The sequence below is a fragment of the Scylla paramamosain genome, chromosome 5 (genome assembly GCF_035594125.1).
Source record: "Scylla paramamosain isolate STU-SP2022 chromosome 5, ASM3559412v1, whole genome shotgun sequence".
NCBI classification, from domain to species: domain Eukaryota; kingdom Metazoa; phylum Arthropoda; class Malacostraca; order Decapoda; family Portunidae; genus Scylla; species Scylla paramamosain.
The window spans coordinates 1,153,594-1,175,000 of record NC_087155.1 but is presented as its reverse complement, the minus strand read 5'-3'; the positions used below and the strand labels follow the sequence as shown (position 1 = coordinate 1,175,000).

At 42.2% G+C, this 21,407-nt stretch overlaps 2 long non-coding RNA genes across 4 annotated transcripts in view; one reads left to right on the top strand and one right to left on the bottom strand.

The window, feature by feature from the left end:
* The window catches only part of LOC135100398 (uncharacterized), a 39,017-nt gene extending 31,361 nt beyond the window's left edge, over nucleotides 1-7,656 (bottom strand). The window contains exons 1-3 of one of the 3 annotated variants that reach the window (XR_010268662.1): nucleotides 7,452-7,656; nucleotides 2,269-3,084; nucleotides 517-1,288 (exon numbers count right to left, since the gene is read on the bottom strand). This is a non-coding gene — a long non-coding RNA (uncharacterized LOC135100398). The remainder of the gene's footprint in view (nucleotides 1-516; nucleotides 1,289-2,268; nucleotides 3,085-7,451) is intronic. The other 2 variants (XR_010268661.1, XR_010268660.1) reach the window with 2 other exon arrangements.
* An 8,589-nt stretch (nucleotides 7,657-16,245) lies between these two features.
* LOC135100397 (uncharacterized) overlaps nucleotides 16,246-21,407 on the top strand; it is a 75,926-nt gene continuing 70,764 nt past the window's right edge. The window contains exon 1 of the long non-coding RNA XR_010268659.1: nucleotides 16,246-16,567. This is a non-coding gene — a long non-coding RNA (uncharacterized LOC135100397). The remainder of the gene's footprint in view (nucleotides 16,568-21,407) is intronic.

Below are 21,407 nucleotides of genomic sequence, written 5' to 3'. Positions count from 1 at the left end.
TACTCATTCACTTCACTTTTTACATGTTTCTTTATTTTCTCTTACTATGACTTAATTTATTGTTTCTTACTTCACATGTATTCCTTTCTTATTAATCAAGCTTATCAACAATTCACTTAACCAACCATTCAATTTTAAAAATTACTTTCCTTTTCTTACACTTATTCACTGTTTTACTTTATTCCTATGCTATTAGACTGGTAGTAGTAGTAGTAGTAGTAGTAGTAGTAGTCAGTCAGTCAGTCAGTCTGTCAGTCAATCATTTATTCTTTCTCATAATATACAGTAAGCTGTACATGACAATGCTGAGAGGAACATACATACGTACGTACTGAAGATGTGTGTTGAGTATGTGTGAGGAGTACTCAACTTACATAATAAATTAGTATAGCATATTATGCATATGGTTTTCGGTTATGATCCCGTTTCTTCCACACACACACACACACACACACACACACACTGATTACATTAAATTTTGACGTCAAAGCCTGCGCAAGTAGGAGCTGTACCTACCTTGCATATTCTCTTTCTCATGACGGCGGTCAAGGAACACCACACACACGTCAGCGGAGGGAAAGGAGGAAAAGAATAAAGAGAAGGAAGAAGACGAAGATGACATGGCGGCGGTGGTGGTGATGGTTGTAGGGTAACGCACAGCTTGCTTCCCTCCACCACCTCTGCCACACTTCACAGCTCCACCACACCTTCCTCACACACACAGCAGCCCAGTGTGGTAGTGTTCAAGTCACCGTCAAAGTAGCCTAACTCACAGCGTCAAGAGATAGAAGTGTTCAGCGAGGAGCCACAAAACACGCCACAGCAGAGAAATGCGCGCGCAAACTGGAGAGGAGTTTTGTGCTGTTGACTGTTCACATTTGTTGTCTTAGTTTAGCTAATAGAATAATAACTACATTTTATTTATTTACAAGTGGAAGTAAAAGAACTGCTAAATATCCGGTATCTCAAGCCATACGCTCTTCACATGGAAGAAGCGGCAACACCGCGTGTTCGCGCGCAAACTGGATACGAGTCTTGTGCTGTTGACTGTTCACATTTATTGTCTTAGTTTAGCTAATAGAATAAGAAGTACTTTTTGTTTATTTACAAGCGGAAATAAAAGAACTGCTAAATACCCGGTATCTCAAGCCATACGCTCTTCACATGGAAGAAGCGGCACCACCGCGTGTTCCAACAATGTCGTGAGCTGATGTCTGGCCCACCTCCTCAACTCTCCATTTCAGCATATTTCCTCCCAGGCTTGTTTCTTCTGCTGTATATTAAGAGCCTGTCGTTTGGATACGAAAATAGAATAAAAATAAGTAAAATGTACTTATTTTTCGAAAAATAAAATCACAGCTAGACTAGATTTTATTATGAATCATTACTTGTTATAGTCTTCTAATAATAAATCAAATATCAAAACAATGCCAACTCCATTAATAGAAAAGAAAGAATAATGATATTGAGCCGAAATGTTTTTTTTTTTTTCCTCCTTTCCTCGGTACCTAGTCACTTTTCCTCCCCTTCATACTTTTCCTCTACCCTTCACCTTTCTTCCTTCTCCTACTGCTATATAACACGAGTCTAGAAACAGCTAGAAATCCTGAAATTTACGCTAAATATTGACGGGGAGAAACTGTTACCGTGGCAGAGACGGGGCGGGGCTGGGCTGGGCTGGGCTCGGCGGGGCTCGGCAGGTTGGGCCCCAAGGATACTGTGGTGTTTGTGTGTCTGCCCTCTGTGTACGAGTATGTGTGTGTGTGTGTGTGTATGCGCGCGTTTAACTGGATAGCTGCTCTCTGTGTGTGTGTGTGTGTGTGTGTGTGTGTGTGTGTGAGGCAAAAAAACGGAAGTATTGGTTTGATGGTTGATTACTCTTAGGTTATAGTTGAACGTTACATTGACGTCACGAAAGAAAAAAGAAAGGAAAGAAATTGCAATGTAACGTTTTCTTCACTGAGGACGACACCTGCATCACAGCCACTGACGGTGACTCGCTGCCCTCTTACAAGAAGTGAAGGAAAGGAAGCCTAACGATGCCTAACGATGCTTAACGAAGGGCCTGCATCACCATCTCCTGACTCTTCTCCACACATTCACAAAAAAGTGGCCGCTTTGCCGCGCTGCCCAACGAGGAGTAGCTCTGCGTCACTACCCTACCGGCGGGGACACTTCCCAAAGCTGACTTAAAAAGCAAAGCCCTGGAAGCAAGGAAGGCGGTCAAGTTGAGCGCACGTAAGCCAGAGAACAGCCTCATCAGCTCACCAAAGTCAGTGTGGCAAGACGCACGGCAGCAAGTAGCAGATAGTCATCAGCCCCGTCCTCGCCTTCACAACGCCCACAAAACCAGTCATCAGCGTCATCAGGTATTGATTGTCAGTCGTCTCGCCCTAAGAAAAGTATCCACTCCCGCCCCTCCGAGGACCATGAAAGCTGCCCACCGAGCTGTCTGCCCGGGGCCGTCTTAAAGAGAAGGATTCTATCTGCTAAAGGGAAGGTAACTGAAGGGAAGGATGAGTTCTTACATAAAGACTGGCGCGTGTGTACCGGTGTGCAAGAACGGCAACAATAATAGCAGCAGCAGCAGGAGGAGGAAGAAGAGTCTTAGTAATTGACACTTGGAGACAATAATTCAGAAGGTGAAAATGGACTTAATACATACAATAAATCAGTTTGGCCGTCCTTGTTTTTAGCTTTTTTTTTTTTATTATTTCAGAGAGAGAGAGAGAGAGAAACGGTAAAAAGAAACAAGAAATAGAAGCAAATGCATAATAAAATGACGACAAAGACGTTAACAAAGAAAATATAAGTAAAAACAGAAGATGAACAACATGACAACGATAACGAACAAGAATCACTATACTCTACCTTCTCCTCTTACCACAAAAGACACCGCTGAGCCATACACACACATGTTCAGTAACTAACCACGGCCACCCTCAACCAGATTCAGTCGCTCGAGCGTCACTCACGTCCACTGCTGACTCGCTGGCTCGCTGCCTCTCTGCCCCATTGCTTCGCTCCTCATCCTTCTCGAATACACGAGGTGAAAGGCTAGCCAGGTACTCACATCCTCGTTCTCTGCTCTCCACCAGGGGACAAAAAGGCCTCTTACTATCCATGGGTTGTGATATGAAAGTGAAATTATAAGTACTGGTAGGCTTACAGATATACGAGTACTACTAAGCATATTTGTAACGCTGGCACACTTTTGAGGCTTTCTGCAATAAAATATATATATAATGTTGCTTTGGTCTCTTTTTCATCTCTTCCTCCTCTCTAAGATTTTGTTTTTCCATATTGTATTTTTATGTTCTTATTTACTTTTTATTGATAAGAGGGTATAGGAAAAATAAATAAAAAGGCCCACTGAAGGTTCTAGTCCACAAAAAGTGCAGTCAAGAGAGCTGTCCAAAATTTGAGGACTAGTGTCATGAAACATTTCCTCTCGAAACAGTTCAGGTGATAAGCAGGAGGTAATACAGAAGCAGGCAGAGTGGTGCTTGTCTCACTTGTCTAAATACCAGCACAAGGACTTTTTTGCTACATCTATTTCATATTTATCTATAATTTTTCATATTTCTTTTGAGATCAAAGTTACCTTAGAGTTATATGAAAGCGACGAAGGAACGTAGAAATAATTAATATTATTTTTATATTCTTTTCACCTTATTGGTGTTATTTTATTTTATTTTTCTTTTGATAATTTCTATCTTTTGTGGAATAGTTGATTGAGTGACTTTTTTAATTCTCTTATTTAATTTTTATTTCTGCATTTCATTTTTTATTTATTTTCTTCCCTTAAAATCGAAATTGCCCTTGTAATATTTTAAATGGGAAATAAAGTTACCTTCAAACAAATCACTTTTTACCTCTTTTTCCTTTTTTTCCCTCCACTCCCTCGCTGCCGCCTGCCAAAATTAATATCCACAGGAAGGGCGTTGCGTGTCCTTGGAAACAGAAGCAATTAAGCCCTATGATATTATGCACAATGTTATTATTTTCGCTAATAGGAATAATAGTAGTAATAACTCTCTCTCTCTGTGTGTGTGTGTGTGTGTGTGTGTGTGTGTGTGTGTGTGTCAGGAGTCGCGGAGCGGATGTAAAAAATTCGGTCATGTTTTCCTCAACATATTAATCATATTCTGGAATTTTAATATATATACGAATTAAAAAATACATCACTCGCTGCTGTGTTCTGTAGAGAGAGAGAGAGAGAGAGAGAGAGAGAGAGAGAGGCGGGGCGAGCGCAAAGGTACAAAATAAAGCTGGTATTGTTCGTGGGCAGGGTAAAAACACTTGTTGGTCTTGTGATTAATTAAGCGTACGCGGTAGTAGGAGACAATGAAATGATGAATTTTGACCTATTTGGTAATCCCGTGTGTGTGAAAGCCTCCCACACACACGGGAGAGGCACACTCCATCATGAGCAGCAGCGAGTAGGAGGCGGCGGCGGAGGAAGGAGAATATCTGTAATTGAGGGCAATGACCCAGAACACCCAAGCTCATGCAATCTGGATAGGGTCATGGCTTGGTAACAGGCGACAGAGAGTGCTAATAAACGGCTCGAAATCCGAGTGGGGTCATGTCATTAGTGGGGTGCCACAGGGATCAGTATTAGGGCCATTATTATTTCTAATATATATCAATGACTTGGATAGTGGAATTAGTAGCGATGTTAGTAAATTTGCGGATGACACAAAGATAGGTAGATTAATTAGGTCAGAAGCGGATGCCATCGCCTTGCAGACAGACTTAGATAGAATGAATGAATGGACGGATAGATGGCAAATGCAATTTAATATCAATAAATGCAAAGTGCTTAGCGTAGGTAGAGGAAACCCACACAATAGGTACACATTAAACACCCAAACTCTGGTAGGTACAGGGTACGAGAAAGATTTAGGAGTTATAGTTAGCTCTGAACTCCGTCTAGGGAAACAATGCATAGAAGCCAGAAACAAGGCAAATAGGGTACTAGGATTAATTTTTAGGAGTGTTAAAAGTAGAAGGCCGGAAGTAATATTAAAGTTATACTTGGCGCTGGTCAGACCTCATCTAGACTACGCTGTGCAGTTCTGGTCCCCACATTACAGGAAAGATATAGGTCTATTAGAATCAGTACAGAGGAGAATGACTAAAAGGATACAGGGGATGAGGAGTATTCCTTACGAAGCGAGGTTGAAGCGGTTAAATTTACATTCTCTAGAGAGACGTAGGTTAAGAGGGGACCTGATAGAAGTCTTTAAGTGGTATAAGGGTTATAACAAGGGAGATGTAAGCAAAATTCTTAGGATCAGCAACCAGGGTAGAACAAGAAATAACGGGCTCAAGCTTGAAAAATTTAGGTTTAGGAAGGAGATAGGAAAAAATTGGTTCTCAAATAGAGTGGTAGATGAGTGGAACGGACTCAGTAATCATGTAGTTAGTGCTAGGACACTAGAGAGCTTTAAGAGAAGATTAGACAAGTTTATGGATGGGGATAGCAGATGGAAATAGGTAGGTGTGTTTCATACAGGGACTGCCACGTGTAAGCCTGGTCGCTTCTTGCAGCTTCCCTTATTTCTTATGTTCTTATGTTCTTATGATCTAGCTGAAATACCGGCTGTCCGTCTTTCATCTTTTCTTTTAGGTTAAGATGTTACTGGCCTTTTCTTTTTTCTGCCTCCGCAACCTATTATATTAAAGTAGGGGTGTTTTGTTATTTTTTCACCTGAAATTCCTAGATAAGTCACTTCACTCCATTAACATTATCTGATAAGTATGTGAAACCTCTAAGAATGTATTTCTTGTATAAGGTTTACTTCTTTTCACTTATCCAACTCCCTCATTCTTTATAGTGTCTCTTATTTCGGCATCAGTTATCCAGTTCACCCTCTTCACCGTTTAAAAATTCTACATATTGTTAAGTCTCTGAAATCTGCAAAGAATTTCTCTCCTCTCTTTCTCCACTTCTTTTCTCTCATCTCTATCCACTGTTCTCTTCTCGTGTTAGATTTATTGCAGTCACTTCATTTCGCTAAATTTTTCTAATAAATGTCTGGAATCCCCAAGGATTTTCCCTCCCTCTCCACTTCTTCCCACTCGCAGGCTCATAAGCTCTAATGCTTATGTATCTCTCCTCGTGTGTTTTTGTTCTTATCCTTAAAATAATGCGCCTCCTTTACCTTCTTAACCTTCCAGCGGCGGATCGTTCATAATAATTCCCAACTACATTCTTTCCCACTAACTTTCCCAGCCAAGACTGATTTTACTCTTCAAATCTGACTCAATATTTTCTTCTCCCTTGCGGTTTAGTTTGGTCTCACAAAATTCATCCAGAAACATTACATACATTTTTTTTTTCAGAACCATTTTTATTCTGATTACAAACACTCATGCTCAGACAAAGAAAGATTATCTTTCTGTTCAACTTTTTTCTTTGATGTCAGAATATTTCTACGTTAAGCTTCTCTAGCACTTTTCCCTATGTTAAAATTTTTATTGCACTAATGACACTGGCTGGAACCTTCCGCTCATGCTAAAACGAAACAAACGTAAAATCTTCCCCTTCCCACTCTTATTTTTATACATCACAGACAACGCAGCATTTACGTCCTGTTCACACAACAACTTCCCTCCTCACGAGTCTCTTTATCCTAATTAGTCAGCACATTAAAGGACTTTAGATGAATAACACTAAAAACAGTAAGCACGGAGCGGTATGTTACTCAACTATTCACCATGACTGCACATTTAACTGAATACAAGTTTACTGTCCCTCCGCCACTGTTCTGTCTTGTTGCTTATGACAAAACACAATGTAATATAGGAATACTTGGTTTTGTTCCCGCCTGTCTAAGCTGCAGGTAAGGTTATGAGTACTGTAACACCCACTCAGGGGCGTCACACAAGGGTATTTCTTCTTGGTATATTATTACGCCTCGTTATTGACACTCGTTCATTCTTGTGCGTGTTTACTTGTCCCATATGGTGAACGTGAACGACAGGGTGAACGTGAGGGTGAACGCGAGGGTGAACGGTCCAACTGGAAAAGGACCCTTAATTAATCTCTATGCAATACAAAATTAACATAAGTAACATCACAAAGTCCACATGAAGGCATTGGAGCAACACATTAATGAAATCACTATGAACACGTGTCAAAAAGAAAAAAATAACAAATACATGATAAATAAACTACTAGATGATAAATAAACTACTAGCTAACAAGCTATGGTGACTATCCTTACGGTGTAAAGACCCTTCTGGGTCACAAATCTCACATGAATGTTCGATTACCTAACTACGACAATTTACGTTGAAATATCACAAAAACAGAACATATATGTAACAGTTCTAGGTGTAAGATAAAGTAAATACAACAGGAGAGAATAACAAGCAACAAATTACTACACATTCCTAATATATTCCTAATCCTATCACAAATGTAATAGAGGAACACTCACCAATCTCTGGCGCTCACAGGGAATAAATCCACAGGTTTCAATCCAACAAGGTGTGTGCGGCTGCTATACCACAGATAGACTGCCGGCTTGACCTCCCTCCCTGAGCCACCTTCCCTCGGTTTACCGCTCGAGGGATTCATACACGAATGAAACACTCATTAACACTCATTATTCCCAGGTAGTTATCATATGAAACGACCAAATACTATGAAACAAACAAATATGAAACGAGCAATATACAGAAATAATTTGTATAGTGACCACCATCAAACACCATGTGTTACAAGTACACCATTGCTCTGTCTAGTCCCTCATCACCAAACACGAGGAATACTCTCTCATTTCCCGTCTGTCCCCAGTGCAGGTAAGGTTAACAGTATATATGTAATAGCAAAACTGTGTATTGGTGGGCAGGTTCGCACAATCAGTATTTAATAATGCTGTAGGAATAATAGATGCTTGCCACTCTGGTATTCTGCCCCTCCACCTTACTTTCCACACGTCCAAAGTAGCGATGGTGGTGGCAGCAATAATAAAAGCAAAGTTTTCAGTATGTAATTCTCTTCCTCTTTTTATTTATTCTCTCTCTCTCTCTCTCTCTCTCTCTCTCTCTCTCTCTAGGATCCTGGAAAGCAGAGCAACACATTTACACAAGTCAGCATGAACATCCTTATCTGAAGAGTAATTAATTACGGTGACAGAATTATCTGGCGCAGCTCGAGGTGCAGTGCCGTGCCAATGCTTCTTGCGGCAAATGTCTGCAACATAGGCCTATTCTGAATCACTTCCGCGCCGCACCACCACTACTTTCAAGAGGCTCTAGCTGAAGTGATTTTTTTCAAGAAATATACTTGGACCTACGTTTGTATATACATACACAAACTGCCGCTGTTGACTTCTTGCAGCGTCTTTTATATTCTTACGTTCTTGTTATGGTCGTAAGTTGTCCGCTGGCACCGAGTGAAAGTGAGCGGGAGCCAACCGTCTTGTACAAGCAGACAGGCGCTGAGAACCTGGCGCGTGGGAAGCTGTCATTGCACTAATGCCCGCACAGTGGCACCAGTTTCCGGTTTTGTCTGTTTTTTCTCCACTTAATACATGTCGACCTTATTACCGGAAAACCGCAATTTGGCGCGACTTAAGTGAACATTAGAGAGCATTTCCATAAAGTCCCTCCGGTAAGTATTCGTAATGTTGAGTAATGCTGCTGTTTACTTGTTCAGCGTCGGACCTCAGCCGCCTCTTCCCGCCGCGTCCTGCAGCCCGTAACGAGGCAACTTCTGCCCCGCGTCCTAACTTTTGGTACAAGACTCGCAGCTTTATGTCTGGACACACTTAGCGAAGAGAAGGAAAGAAGGAAGAATCTCAGCATTCATATTTATTTCAATGTAAACTTGCTTCCTCATGCGTGCCCATTGTAGTCACCCACACTACTTATGTATCTGCCTAAACTATGCACACTAAATTATACACTACGCCTGTACGAAACGAATTAATTTGCCAGCTGCACTTAACTCTGGCGGGGGATTCCTGAAATGCTGACGATGATGACTAGTGTGTATTTTTGACCTTTGAATATGGTTCGTAAATATAAGCGAAGCAGCTTCGTCCTCTTGTTTGTCAGTGAATCAGTGAGTGAAGCAGTCTTTCTCTCTCTCTCTCTCTCTCTCTCTCTCTCTTATACTGGTAATATCTGAATCAATTGGCTTCGGTAAAGACGATTACACAACACACAGCAACCATTAGTTCAAGAGAGAGAGAGAGAGAGAGAGAGAGAGAGAGAGGGAGAGATTATGTAGGTCCGAAGGAAGTAAAGAAAAAGAAAGGAATTGAAGGAAGTGTGTTGAGTGCAAGAGGGACTCAAAAGGAAGAGGAAATTAAAGAAAACGAGAGGCAGGAAAGGGATATCACGAGAGAGAGACTGTAGTAGACTATGGACAATTGGTGGTGGTGTAGCAGGTGATGTCACACGCTGCTGACGTCACCACTATATCAGACATCTCCTTCGACACGGCCCCAGATATTCAGTAATGATTCAATGGTACAAGAAGACGCCGCCGTGACAAGATCGCGGCGTGTTGGCTGATGAGAGATAGCCTCGTCTTGTGTAGCCTGTTGCCTTAGCAGTGAAGAGCGACATGTAGGGACGTGTTCCTTTATACACGGACGCAGTTTCAACGATGTACACCCACCTGCATCATCACCACCAACACCAACATTACTGCTACCACTATTACCTCCGCTGTTACAAACTCTCACACCGCAAACCTCACCAATTTTCACGCCATCATACAATTGACAAGGCATCTCATTTCAAAATACCTCACAAACACGACACAGAAGAACAAAAATCAAAGAAGAAAGTAAACATGTCAAATAAACCTATAGTGAAACAGAAGAGTAGAGTGTTGGAGTAGGAGGGGAATGCTAGAAAAGAGCATCAGATAATTGGAGCACGCAAGGAGGGAATGCAGGGACGGAAATAAATGAAGGACAGAGTGTTGGATTGCGTGAGAGAAAAGGGTCGAGAAGAGAATGAGATGATTTGAACATGACAGGAGAAATGGAAGGACAGGAATAAAATTTAATGAAGGACAGTGCTGGATTGTGTGAGAGAAAGGAATAGAGGGGAAAAGAGAGGATTAGACTTTGCTGCCATTGCTGGGAGAGGAATAAACATCGTATTTTTTGCCTCACATTCGATGATCAAGTTGTGTTTCAAGTTACCAAATATACTGAGATGTGGGAAGATGACGTGTGTTATCACTGACTTTGGGTGTGAGCTTATTTCGAATATAAATAAGCAAATAGGTAAGAAATAATAACAACATGAATAATGAAGTGTTTCATTTAGTATTGTTAGCGCCATCATTATGACACGAGGTACTTGTTAATATTAATTATATTACAGCATGTGACACCAACACCAGTAATCACAGCACATTACAGCTCAGTGTGTTTAGGTGCACTGAGTTGGTGTCGGTGCTAGACTCACACACACACACACACACACACACACACACACACACACACACACACACACACTTTCAAAATGGAATACGTGAAAGAAATATTAATTAGAAAACCCCAGATAATTTTCACAATAACATATGTAAAGCAGCTGAATATATGAAAATGCGTATCCAGTATGTTGACAATTTATTGCATGAAGCTGTCATTCCTGTCGTGCTTGTGTTGCAATCACCTCCTTCCTGTAGTAATGGAAACTAAAGCGGGGGGAACACTCTGGAAGGCTGTCGTCCTTGTCCTACACTATTGCTATTAAGTCTTGCAGCATATCAGTAGTGTTTCATGAAGGGCCATCTTCAATAATGGCGACTATGAGCTTTGTCAGAACATTATCAATACAAAACAAGGGAACATGACTCACTTTATTGGTGTTAAGAAATCCCCTTCACTGCGCTGTCCACAGTGAAGAGGTCATCTATCTTGACGACACTTACTAGTCTCGCTACCAGTGCCTGTAAGTTTTAGCTAAGTTTACCCTAAATTTACTCTTATAATTGCCTTTATTATCTCCATATGACACCAACGAATATTTTTGCCAATTAGGTCAAGGTCTCAAACATCCACTGTCAAAATAGCATCCTTGTCCGACGCTTTGTTAAGATTTTATTTATGAAAAACGACAGACACAGCATCCCAAATCTTTAGTAATATTGTTGAATGATTAAAGATGTAAGCGTATTAACTTTACCATTAACAAGGTCTAGCTGAAGTTATTGGGGGTTTCAAGGGTGTTTTCATGATTTTAGTAATAGTTTTGTAGGGCTTTGTGAAAATATTGGAGTTCTCAAGGATGTTTGCATGAATTTAGTGATAGTTAAACAAGCTCTTTAGGAAACTACGGTCTTCATAGATGTTTATAGTTTTATTGATAGTTTAACATGATGTAGTGAGTTACTAGGTGTTCGCGGATTTCATAACAGTTCCTTGTTCACGAGATGGATTGTGTTTGTCTGTGTACATCTTGTGGTTAGTTGCTGGACACTCTCTACCTAATCTATAAACAATAATGATGGGGCACTGTTAGGATGGCAATAATTAAAGTGTATAGCACATATTTTTTCATACAAACCACACACACACACACACACACACACACACACATGCGCGCGCGCGCGAAACAAAATTCAATGATATTTGCAACTGTATGAATAAAAATGCAAATAATGAATGGAGTACCAAGTAAAAAATGCACACGCACATACATACAAACACAAAAAATACTATGAAATAAATAAATATATGAACAAAAATACTGATAATTAATTACCGCTAAATATAAACTCCAGGCTAATTAAGTGTGGATAACGAAATAAAAAAATATTAATCAAATTATAAATAATAAAAATGTGTTAGTTGGAGAAATGCTGGTGATATTTCAAAGTAACACACAAAAATTAGAATTGTATTTTTTTCATAATCATTCTCTCTCTCTCTCTCTCTCTCTCTCTCTCTCTCTCTCTCTCTCTCTCTCTCTCTCTCTCTCTCTCTCTTTCATCACCTTATTTAGCATTGTATATTAACCTAAGCCAACCTAATATAACCTATTCAATAATCACGAGTAAGTTGAACCTTTAAAAATACAGAAAAATAATGGAAACTGTAAGAAGACCCCCCAGACATACGACTGACAGTTGGTGTATAAAAAGATACCTACCTATATACACCTACATATTCCTATTTATAAGTTTGATATAGCTATTGAATGGATCAAGACATACATATCTTAGCCTGAACTAGCCTTGCCTTAATAATTTTCCTGCTATTTGGCACATCTTTCTTTAATCACTATCACTCCAAATGCAACTTTTCTTATTCTACAGCCACATGCAAGCTTTGTGCTGGCTGGAAATAGCAAAATCTACTCTTTTTTGTATATTTTTTTTCTTTCTTGTAGATGTTTGTAAAGGCTCCATACATTGCTTTTAGTGTTGTGAATAGTTACATACCCAAGTGAAAGGGTTTAACGTGGTCAAAGAAAAGCCCTGCGTCCCTGGTTCCCACAACGAGATTTCACTGTGTGTGCAGGACAAGAGCATCCCTTTAAGCAGCGGGCGAGGCGGTGACATTAGGAGGAAAGAATGCTGTCTTTTTCATGTAGATTTATGCTGATGCCAAGCTTTTGACTCAATGATTGTCTCTTCTAGCCGAGGAGAGCAATTAAGGATTATTTTGAGGTCTGCAGGTATGAGATGGAAGTTCGTAACTCACTGCTTTTATTACGTGCATTCTTTGCGTTATTTCGGTGTGTGATTTCAGACCGTGTTTAATTTTTTGATGCAGGAAAGGAGGAGGAAGATGAAGGTGAGTTAAAGATCTTACTACGTAAACTGATGAGGAAAGGTATTGCTTTTTTTTTATTTCGTTGGTAACTCAATGCTTTTACTACATACATTCTTTGCGCTATTTTTATGTGTGTGTGTGTGGTTTCAGACGGTATTTAACTTTTTGTTGCAGGGAAGATGGAAGGAGAGGAAGATGAGATAAAGATCTTACTACACTGGTGAAGGAAGTTTTTTTTTTTTTTTTCTGTTTTTTGTCTTGTACTTCAGTGGTTGGAAAGAATGAAACCGCCACCATCACCACTACCATCACCATGAAGACCGCCACTGCCACCACTACTATTATTATAATTACCTTCTCTTTCTAAGCGTTGTTGTTGTTGTTGTTGTTGTTGTTGTAGCTTTTTTTTTGCCCTTCTCTTCCTTTTTCCTTCTCTCCGCGCCTCTTCCTCCTCCTCCTCTTCTTCCTCTTCTACCATCCCATCCACCACCACCACCATTTTCGGGATTAGTGAATACCCATCAATAATTTTTTGCCTTCATATAGTCTCTCTCTCTCTCTCTCTCTCTCTCTCTCTCTCTCTCTCTCTCTCTCTCTCTCTCTCTCTCCAACCCTCGCGTGCACCACTACTATCACTACTATTGACTCACCGTTCATTAGCCCTCGTGAAATGGTCGCCTCGCCCCCCATGTGTCTTCATTAGATGAGTTCAACGTCCCTTAACTACTGGCTGTGACCTTTGCTGCTGCGAGGAGGCGGACCAAGGCGTGGAATTATTGAAACATTGCACTGTGTATCTTTCATGACTGGAGGATCACAGGTAAAGATTGGAGGCCTTTAAGCAGTTCATCTACTAACTTTTAGCCTTATATTTTCTTAGTCTTCCTTTTCCTATCCACTTTTTCCATGCTTCCCTTCCTATCTCTTCTACGAGGGGGAGACAGAGTGAGATGAAGGGATGGAATATAGGTAGAACTGCAAAGGATGGGAGTCACAGAGGAAGACGCAAGGGAGAGAAACAACTGGAGGAGTCTCGTGCATGATGCCAATCCCTTACTCTATGGACAAGGAGAGAGAGAGAGAGAGAGAGAGAGAGAGAGAGAGAGAGAGAGAGAGAGAGAGAGAGAGAGAGAGAGAGAGAGAGAGAGAGAGAGAGACGTGTTTCTCTGTCTCTGTGTGTGATTGCCCTGAAGGAAGGATGTCTAGAAAATGAAAATACTTACGTGAAAATTGACTGCAGACAGAATGGTTGTTAATATTCCATGAACCTTCGCAAAATGAAGCGCACTCTGAAATGTTTTAGTGCCTTAGCCCCAGTGAACAATATTAGGTTTTTTCAAGGTTGTCTTAACGATTCTAATAATAGTTGAGAGAGAGAGAGAGAGAGAGAGAGAGAGAGAGAGAGAGAGAGAGAGAGAGAGAGAGAGAGTGTTACTAGCTTTGGTGACAAGTGCTGTTAGCCTGAATACTTTTTGGGAGTGGTGAACGCAGTCTCTCTCTCTTTCTCACACGCACACGCACACACACACACACACAGACACACCACGGGCTCAGGCTGCCAGGCGGGCAGGTTAGTGTGCGCTCATTTCTCCATCTCATTATATTGTGCTGGGAAAGTTTAGCGTTAAATCTTTATCCCGAGCCGAGGCGAGGGGGAGGCGAGGTTGCGAGGTGGCGCGGAGGAGCCGTATTCCCGCTGAGTGTCATCTCTTTATATTTATCTCAAAGATGCCTCCCTCCCTACGTCCCTCGCCTTTGCCCATCGCGCGCTCCCCCTACCAACCCAAATTACCATGAAAAGGTCTCGCCATAAGCTGTCTGTGGCTTACAAAAATCTTATGCTGGGCGAGCGAGGAGGCGTCACCACGAGGAATGCTTGGGAATAATGCAGCTACGCTTTTATGTAAACCTCTCTCTCTCTCTCTCTGGTGAGGAGGCAGAATATGGTGTCACCCAGGCTTCGTCTTACCAACAGGTCGGTGTGGGAGATTGCGGGACTGCCACACGTGCAGCACTTCTCTTCCTGCCCCCTTTGAGGTGCCCCTGATAACAACACTTTGGAGCACCACTCTCTCCACTGCCCTCAGCTGGACAGTCTGCTACCCCATGGAGTGCCAATCACTGATGTGTGCCGCCACCTCTTGATGGGTGATAACCTCGACGACATCCTCGCACGCTTCTCTAAATTTGGTGGATGCTGACGTCCGTTTGCTTTAGTGTTTGTAACTTCTTTTGAATTATATATTGTATACGTCTTTCAAACAATTATGCACTTGTTATGTGCTTGTTCCCTGCATATGGTCAGGACTGACGCCTTTATGCGTAACAAGTTAAATCTCTCTCTCTCTCTCTCTCTCTCTCTCTCTCTCTCTCTCTCTCTCTCTCTCAAAAGTTTTCTTGTTAATAATGTGGAAATCTTGTTAGTGTGTCACTAGCACCATAAAAACACCCTCAAAAATGAGTGTAACTTTAACTACGTAGAGCCTTTTGATTGGTGGAGGTGGTGCGGCGCAGAAGTGTTTCAGTACGATGATTAGATGTGCCGAGTCGCCGCTGCCTCAAGAAAATGAACATCTAACAAATAATTCGTACGCTATTCATTGTTTGGACACTCGTGATACGTGATGACTTAGAAGTAGATAAGAGTATGTATTCTCTGTTCTCTTTTATAGTGTTGGGAGGTCACCATTTGCGTTGAATTGATATCTACTGGTGAATCTGGCAACGCGACGCTTCAACTTAGGGATTCGAGTCAGGGTGGATCCCGTTTGGTAAGATTTACTTTCCGTAGTCCAATAATGTATCATGTCCTTTGAATAGTGTGTAATCTTAACCCTGCAATGCGGTTGAATGTTCTTTGTATGAGGTATAATCTCATCCTTGCTTCATACACACTACAACAATACACTTTGGTTGTGGATCAGGCACGTGGCACTTCAACACACATACACAACACACATACGTATTGGAGTAAGCGTAAGTAGGCATTTGAAACCAAGCTGATATACATCTTTCACATTCGTGTAATGCTATCATATCTCCATTGAAAACACGTGTAATCCTATCCTTACTGCATACATAGTACATGTATACAGTTTGGTGGTGAATCTGGCAACGTAATGCTAAAGTTGAGGACTCGGGTCAGGATGGATTGCCGTTTGAAACCAAGCTAAAATTCGCCTTTCTTGAACCTGCAATGCTGATAAATGTTCTCTGTATAAGGTGTAATCTCATACTTACCTCGTGAACACTACAGGAGTACAATTTGGTGGTGAATCTGTCAATGTGACGTTTGAGGTATGGATTCAAGTCAGCGTAGATGTTTGAAACCGAGCTGAGATAAACCTTTCGTAGACCTTTCATGCTCTCATATACGTCCTTTGTATACCGTGTAATATTCAGCAATTGAGTGGCATATCCCGGCATACCAGATACCGGAAATAAAGAAAGGTATGAGAAAGACTCGAAGCAGTGAACCTCGAGAACAAACCGAGTCCCAGATTGGCCAGGCGGAGGTCCCACGCTGGCGTCACCACTCGAGGGACGAGGCGCCGCGCGGTCACGTGGATATCTGAATTGCGCGTTAATCACCTCAGTAATTGAACACCGGTGTCATTAGTTTGTGTAGTGGTCGTTAATTGTACTTTGCAGTAGTGCAGGCAAAGGAAGCGTTAGACTCTCTAGCTTCCATGGAGCTGACTTTGCCGTGGGTACTGAGCGCTGGCAGCAGGGAGTGTGGTGCTGGAGGCCTGGTGTTCCCTGTCGTGAGTTACTCCGTGGCGACGCCGGACAGCAGTAGCAGCGAGGTACAGTTGTTGATTCATGTTTGTTGTCTTTGGTGTGCAGTCACCATGTTTTGTTTGTTTATTTCATAACACGTGTTCACATGATAACTGAGGGTAAGTAGACTTTGTGACGTCACTGATACTAGTCCCCTCCCCCCACCCCCCACAGCCTGCCGCTCCCCACGGCAGCTTATATCCCCGCTACTGTGTTTTCCGTGATGCTGTACATATGAATATCGTGCAGTGGTGTCACGGATAGTTTGAAGCTGTTATTTGCAATTGTATTTAGTGGCAATGATTGTTGGTCGTTACCATTGTTCAATAGTTTAGTCGCGTGTATCATTGCACTTGTAAGGGAGGAGGGCATGGGAGGAAAGGGTTGAGGGGACAGCGTGATGCAGTGACAGTCATGCTTGACTTCCTATATTCTTGTACTGATATGAGAGAGACAGAGAGAGAGAGAGAGAGAGAGAGAGAGAGAGAGAGAGAGAGAGTAGTTCAGGCAAGAAGTAAGGGCATTGTATCAAGGGAAGGTGCAGAGGTCAAGAAAAGGTCAGGAGGTGAGGGAAGGGAGGAGGGAGGTCATTGGAGCAGGTCACCGAAGGTCATGTCTGTCTTGGTGAATGTCAGTGAGAGAGAGAGAGAGAGAGAGAGAGAGAGAGAGAGAGAGAGAGAGAGAGAGAGTGCGTGAGTGGCTGCCATTGTGGTGTGAACGACGTGACAGTCATCATAATGGCCGTGGTGGTCGTTATCAGCATAATCACCATCACCATTACCACTGCTGTAACAACCACCACCACCATTGTAACCTTCAATTCCACCATCACCAACCCTACCACCATTACTGTAACCAACACACCCCCATCACAACCACCACCACCACTAACAAGGTAACCAAAACAATCACCACCACTGTAACCAGCCAGCAACGATGGTTTCACTTGTCAGATTTTTCGGGTAGAATGAATAGGGAACATTACTTGGGGAAATTCCAGAACGGGGATGATAAGCCAACTGATTTCTCTAAATGCTACTTATTGAGATGTTAATGCAGAATCTATAGGAATATTAAGACCAGATAAATTCAAGGACAAGGATGAAAACTCTACTGATCTACTGACAATTGTGTTCATGTGCTCTAGAACGTGTCATGTATTGTACAGGGACTGTTGTTTTGTCGCATCCTTCTTATTCTCTTCAACACGCCATGAGCAGAATAAATAATAAATAGATATATAATGAGGATAACGAATGACACCTCGGCTAGACAAGGACGCCACACTGCGCTGTATATTCTAATGATGTGCTCAGGTGTATAATTCTATTCGTGTCAGAGCTTCCTTAGCGATATCAGTGTTGGTTGTTGATATTCTTTATAGTATGTTGCTGGTGTTAGACGTTTGTCAGTGTTAGTGCCACGAACAAGACTCGCTAACGCAAGACGCCTCAGCAACAGGGTGGCAATGAACAATTCGTCCTCAGCAGCATGAAGTCGTATAAGATTTATCAGAGTAATACTTTCCTGGGTGGCTGCAGTGACCCGGGCGTTGTGACGGAGGCGGTAATGGACCATATTCTGACACCCTTCACCACACCTTCCCTAATTACAAAAAGTTTCAGAATATAAAGGATTTTTAAGAGTGTTTTTATGCTTCTAGAGACAGAGTAACATTTTCTACATTATCAACAGGAGAAACACTCTTGAATACTGTTAATCATCTGTGGCCTTTGAAAATAGTCATGGTGGGAAAGCAGAGAGTTTCTGAACATAGGCCAGCATTTCCTCCATATCAGCCTCGCCTCCTCAGCCAGACTAGACCTTCCGTTATTGGGTGTACCCGTACTGGCGCGTGCCGCGCTTTCGCTTCACGCATTTCACGCTTCATTCGCTGCCTTCATCATGCTTGCAATAGACGCTGTACTCAGCATCTGCCCCGAGACTCTACTACTTTACGATGCTTCGCTGTGTGTGGTTTTGCAGTGTTAGCAACCCCGGGTTTTGCTGATCTCGAGGCACGTGGCGGGTCTTGGAATTTAACGCCTGTTAGATAATGTGGAGTGATAAGTGAATGAGTGATGAGCGAATGAACAGACTCGGTACTAAGGTTGTTAATGGCGGGTATGTAGCTACATTTTCGCCTGCTGAAATCAAGATATAGAGATATTGTAATATCACGAGTCATAGCATATTTTTTCATAATTTCATAGCTATGAAATGGAGTTCTTACCTTTGGAATGCTCGTATGCTTGAAAAGCCACATAGACTCGTATGCTTGAAAAGACACAAAGGTTACACTCGAACACACGTCCTGGGAACCGTCCCAAGATTTCCTTGTGTTATCAGCTCTGTAATGTGGCCGAGCCCAGCTGTGCGTCCCCTCCTCGTGCCGTTAACATTGGATTTGATCAGATCAGTCACGGAGGTAATCAGACCAGTTAGTATTGGTGCTGCTGTGTGGGCATCAGTTCTGGAGCGCGGAGGTAAAGAAACAAAAGAACAAAGGCAGCGCAGTTCGGGTGGTCTGCACCGAGCCTCGCACTGTGTATTTTTCCTGGTGAATGTGTAAGGGAAGGGATTGTATTTGAAAGGTTCGTCTCCAGCAGACTGACCATTCAAAAGAAAATTTCGTCATCATGCTTATCATTTTGAACGCTGAACCCTCAATTTTTTGTATCACAGGAAAGCGTACGCGTATGTAAAGTTAGACGCTCAGATCCCATCACCTTGTCAAAAGTTACGAATTAATGTTGTATAATCCTTGAACTATTCCATCATTAGCTATTGATTGCTATGAAATACTCCAGAGATTATGAATGGAAGTAAGTGTGACCGTTCCCAGGTATATATGCCTTATCTGAAATTACACACACACGCACACACACACACCTCTTTCCATCATGTAAACATTCCCTCTTATCTTCGTACCCTACACACCTCATCTTTCCTCGTCTCCCCTCTCCCTCCCCTCCCTATCCCTATCTCTCCCAGCCTCACATCACCCCCATCACCCCATCCCTGCTTCTGTATCACCGTGCACCATCTCTCCCTCTCTCCCTCAGATCGCTTCCCTGTTCTTCCTCCACTTTTCCTCCCCTCTCTTTCCTTTCTGCTTGAGATGCTTTTCTTTTTCCCCGCATTCCCCTTCGCAATATTTCCCCGCCTCTTCCTCAGGCGCCCTTCCCGAACCACTTTTCCTCCTCACCCTTTCCTTCTATCGCCTCCCTTATTCATCTCTCCTTCTCTCTCCTCTTTATTCTCTCTTCCCTTTCTCTCTCTCTCTCTCTCTCTCTCTCTCTCTCTCTCTCTCTCTCTCTCTCTCTCTCTCTCTCTCTCTCTCTCTCCTTCTCAGGCACCCTTCCCACCCACGTTTTTCTCTCTATCCCTTTCTTCCATCTTCTATATTTATTCTTCCTCTCTACTGTTTCTCTCTCTCTCTCTCTCTCTCTCTCTCTCTCTCTCTCTCTCTCTCTACCGCTGCGCCACGTCGATCCTCTGAACTGAAAAACTGCTCTTTCTCTCCAGCTTTATTTTTTTCACTTTTTTCTCCCTCCCCCACGCAAGTTATTTCTCTCGTAGGTTTATTAGAGTAATTTCCTCCTCTTCCCGGTGATTTGGCGAGATGCTTGATGGAATACACTACCCCAGTATTGCAAAACATGAAGATTCTGTCCGTCTATTTCTGTATGTCTGAGTTTGTCTCTCTCTAATTCCGAAAATCTGTCGTGTTTATCTGCTTTTTTTTGTCTCGTCTGTCTCTGTCTCTCTCTCAAAAATATGCATCATGTCTTTCTATGGCTCTCTCTGTGTGTGTGTGTGTGTGTGTGTTTTCTCTGCTGCGGAGAAAGTTATATTTTTTCTTTTTTAGTTTCATGGTTCCTCGCTCGCCTCCCTCGCTCGTCTGTTCTTGTTCTCTATGGCCTGTGTGTGTGTGTGTGTGTGTGTAGCGTTCTCTATGGCCTGTGTGTGTGTGTGTGTGTGTGTAGCGTATATACTTAATTTTATTGGCATAGTAAAAAGTGCTCTCTCTCTCTCTCTCTCTCTCTCTCTCTCTCTCTCTCTCTCTCTCTCTCTCTCCTGGTCAGGCGATACAAAGCGAACCTTAAAAAAACAGTAATGGCGCTACAAAAGAAAGAAAATACAGGTAGATTTAGATTTAGATTGAGAGAGAGAGAGAGAGAGAGAGAGAGAGAGAGAGAGAGAGAGAGAGAGAGAGAGAGAGAGCGCTTTGATACTTCACTTTGAAGGCGTGTGTCTGTGTGACTGTATTTACTGTCTGTCTGTCTTTTTTTTTTGTGTACGGTGTGTTTGTCTGCTGCTCTGTCTGCTTCTCTCTCTCTCTCTCTCTCTCTCTCTCTCTCTCTCTCTCTCTCTCTCTCTCTCTCTCTCTCTCTCGCTCGCTCGCTGGCTCTCTCGCTCTCTCTCTCGCTCTTTCATCCACAGAAGGTAGATTTTGAGGATAAAACCGCGACCATTCAACACTTAAACTTTTCGAGCTTTTTTTTTTAATGGCAGTTGAAATGCTCTTCTGCATCTTCTCGTGTTCTTGACCAGTTTCCACATTTAAAAGTAACTAAATAGGCAAACAATTAATGAAACGAACGCATGAATAAGTAGATAAGTAAACAAATGAGTAAATAGTTAATTACGAAATCAAAATAAATGAAAAAAAATATTGAATACTCGGGCAGATAAGCAAAGTACTTGAAGGGTCAATAACCAAGTAAGATACTCGAGAATGACGTGTCTGTCCACAGCACGGCAGCTTTATACAAGTAAAGAATATAGCGAGGCGGCGGGCGGTACTTGACCCCCCTACTGTAACTTCCCTCTGAGGTTCACAGGCCACAAAGGAAGCAGGCC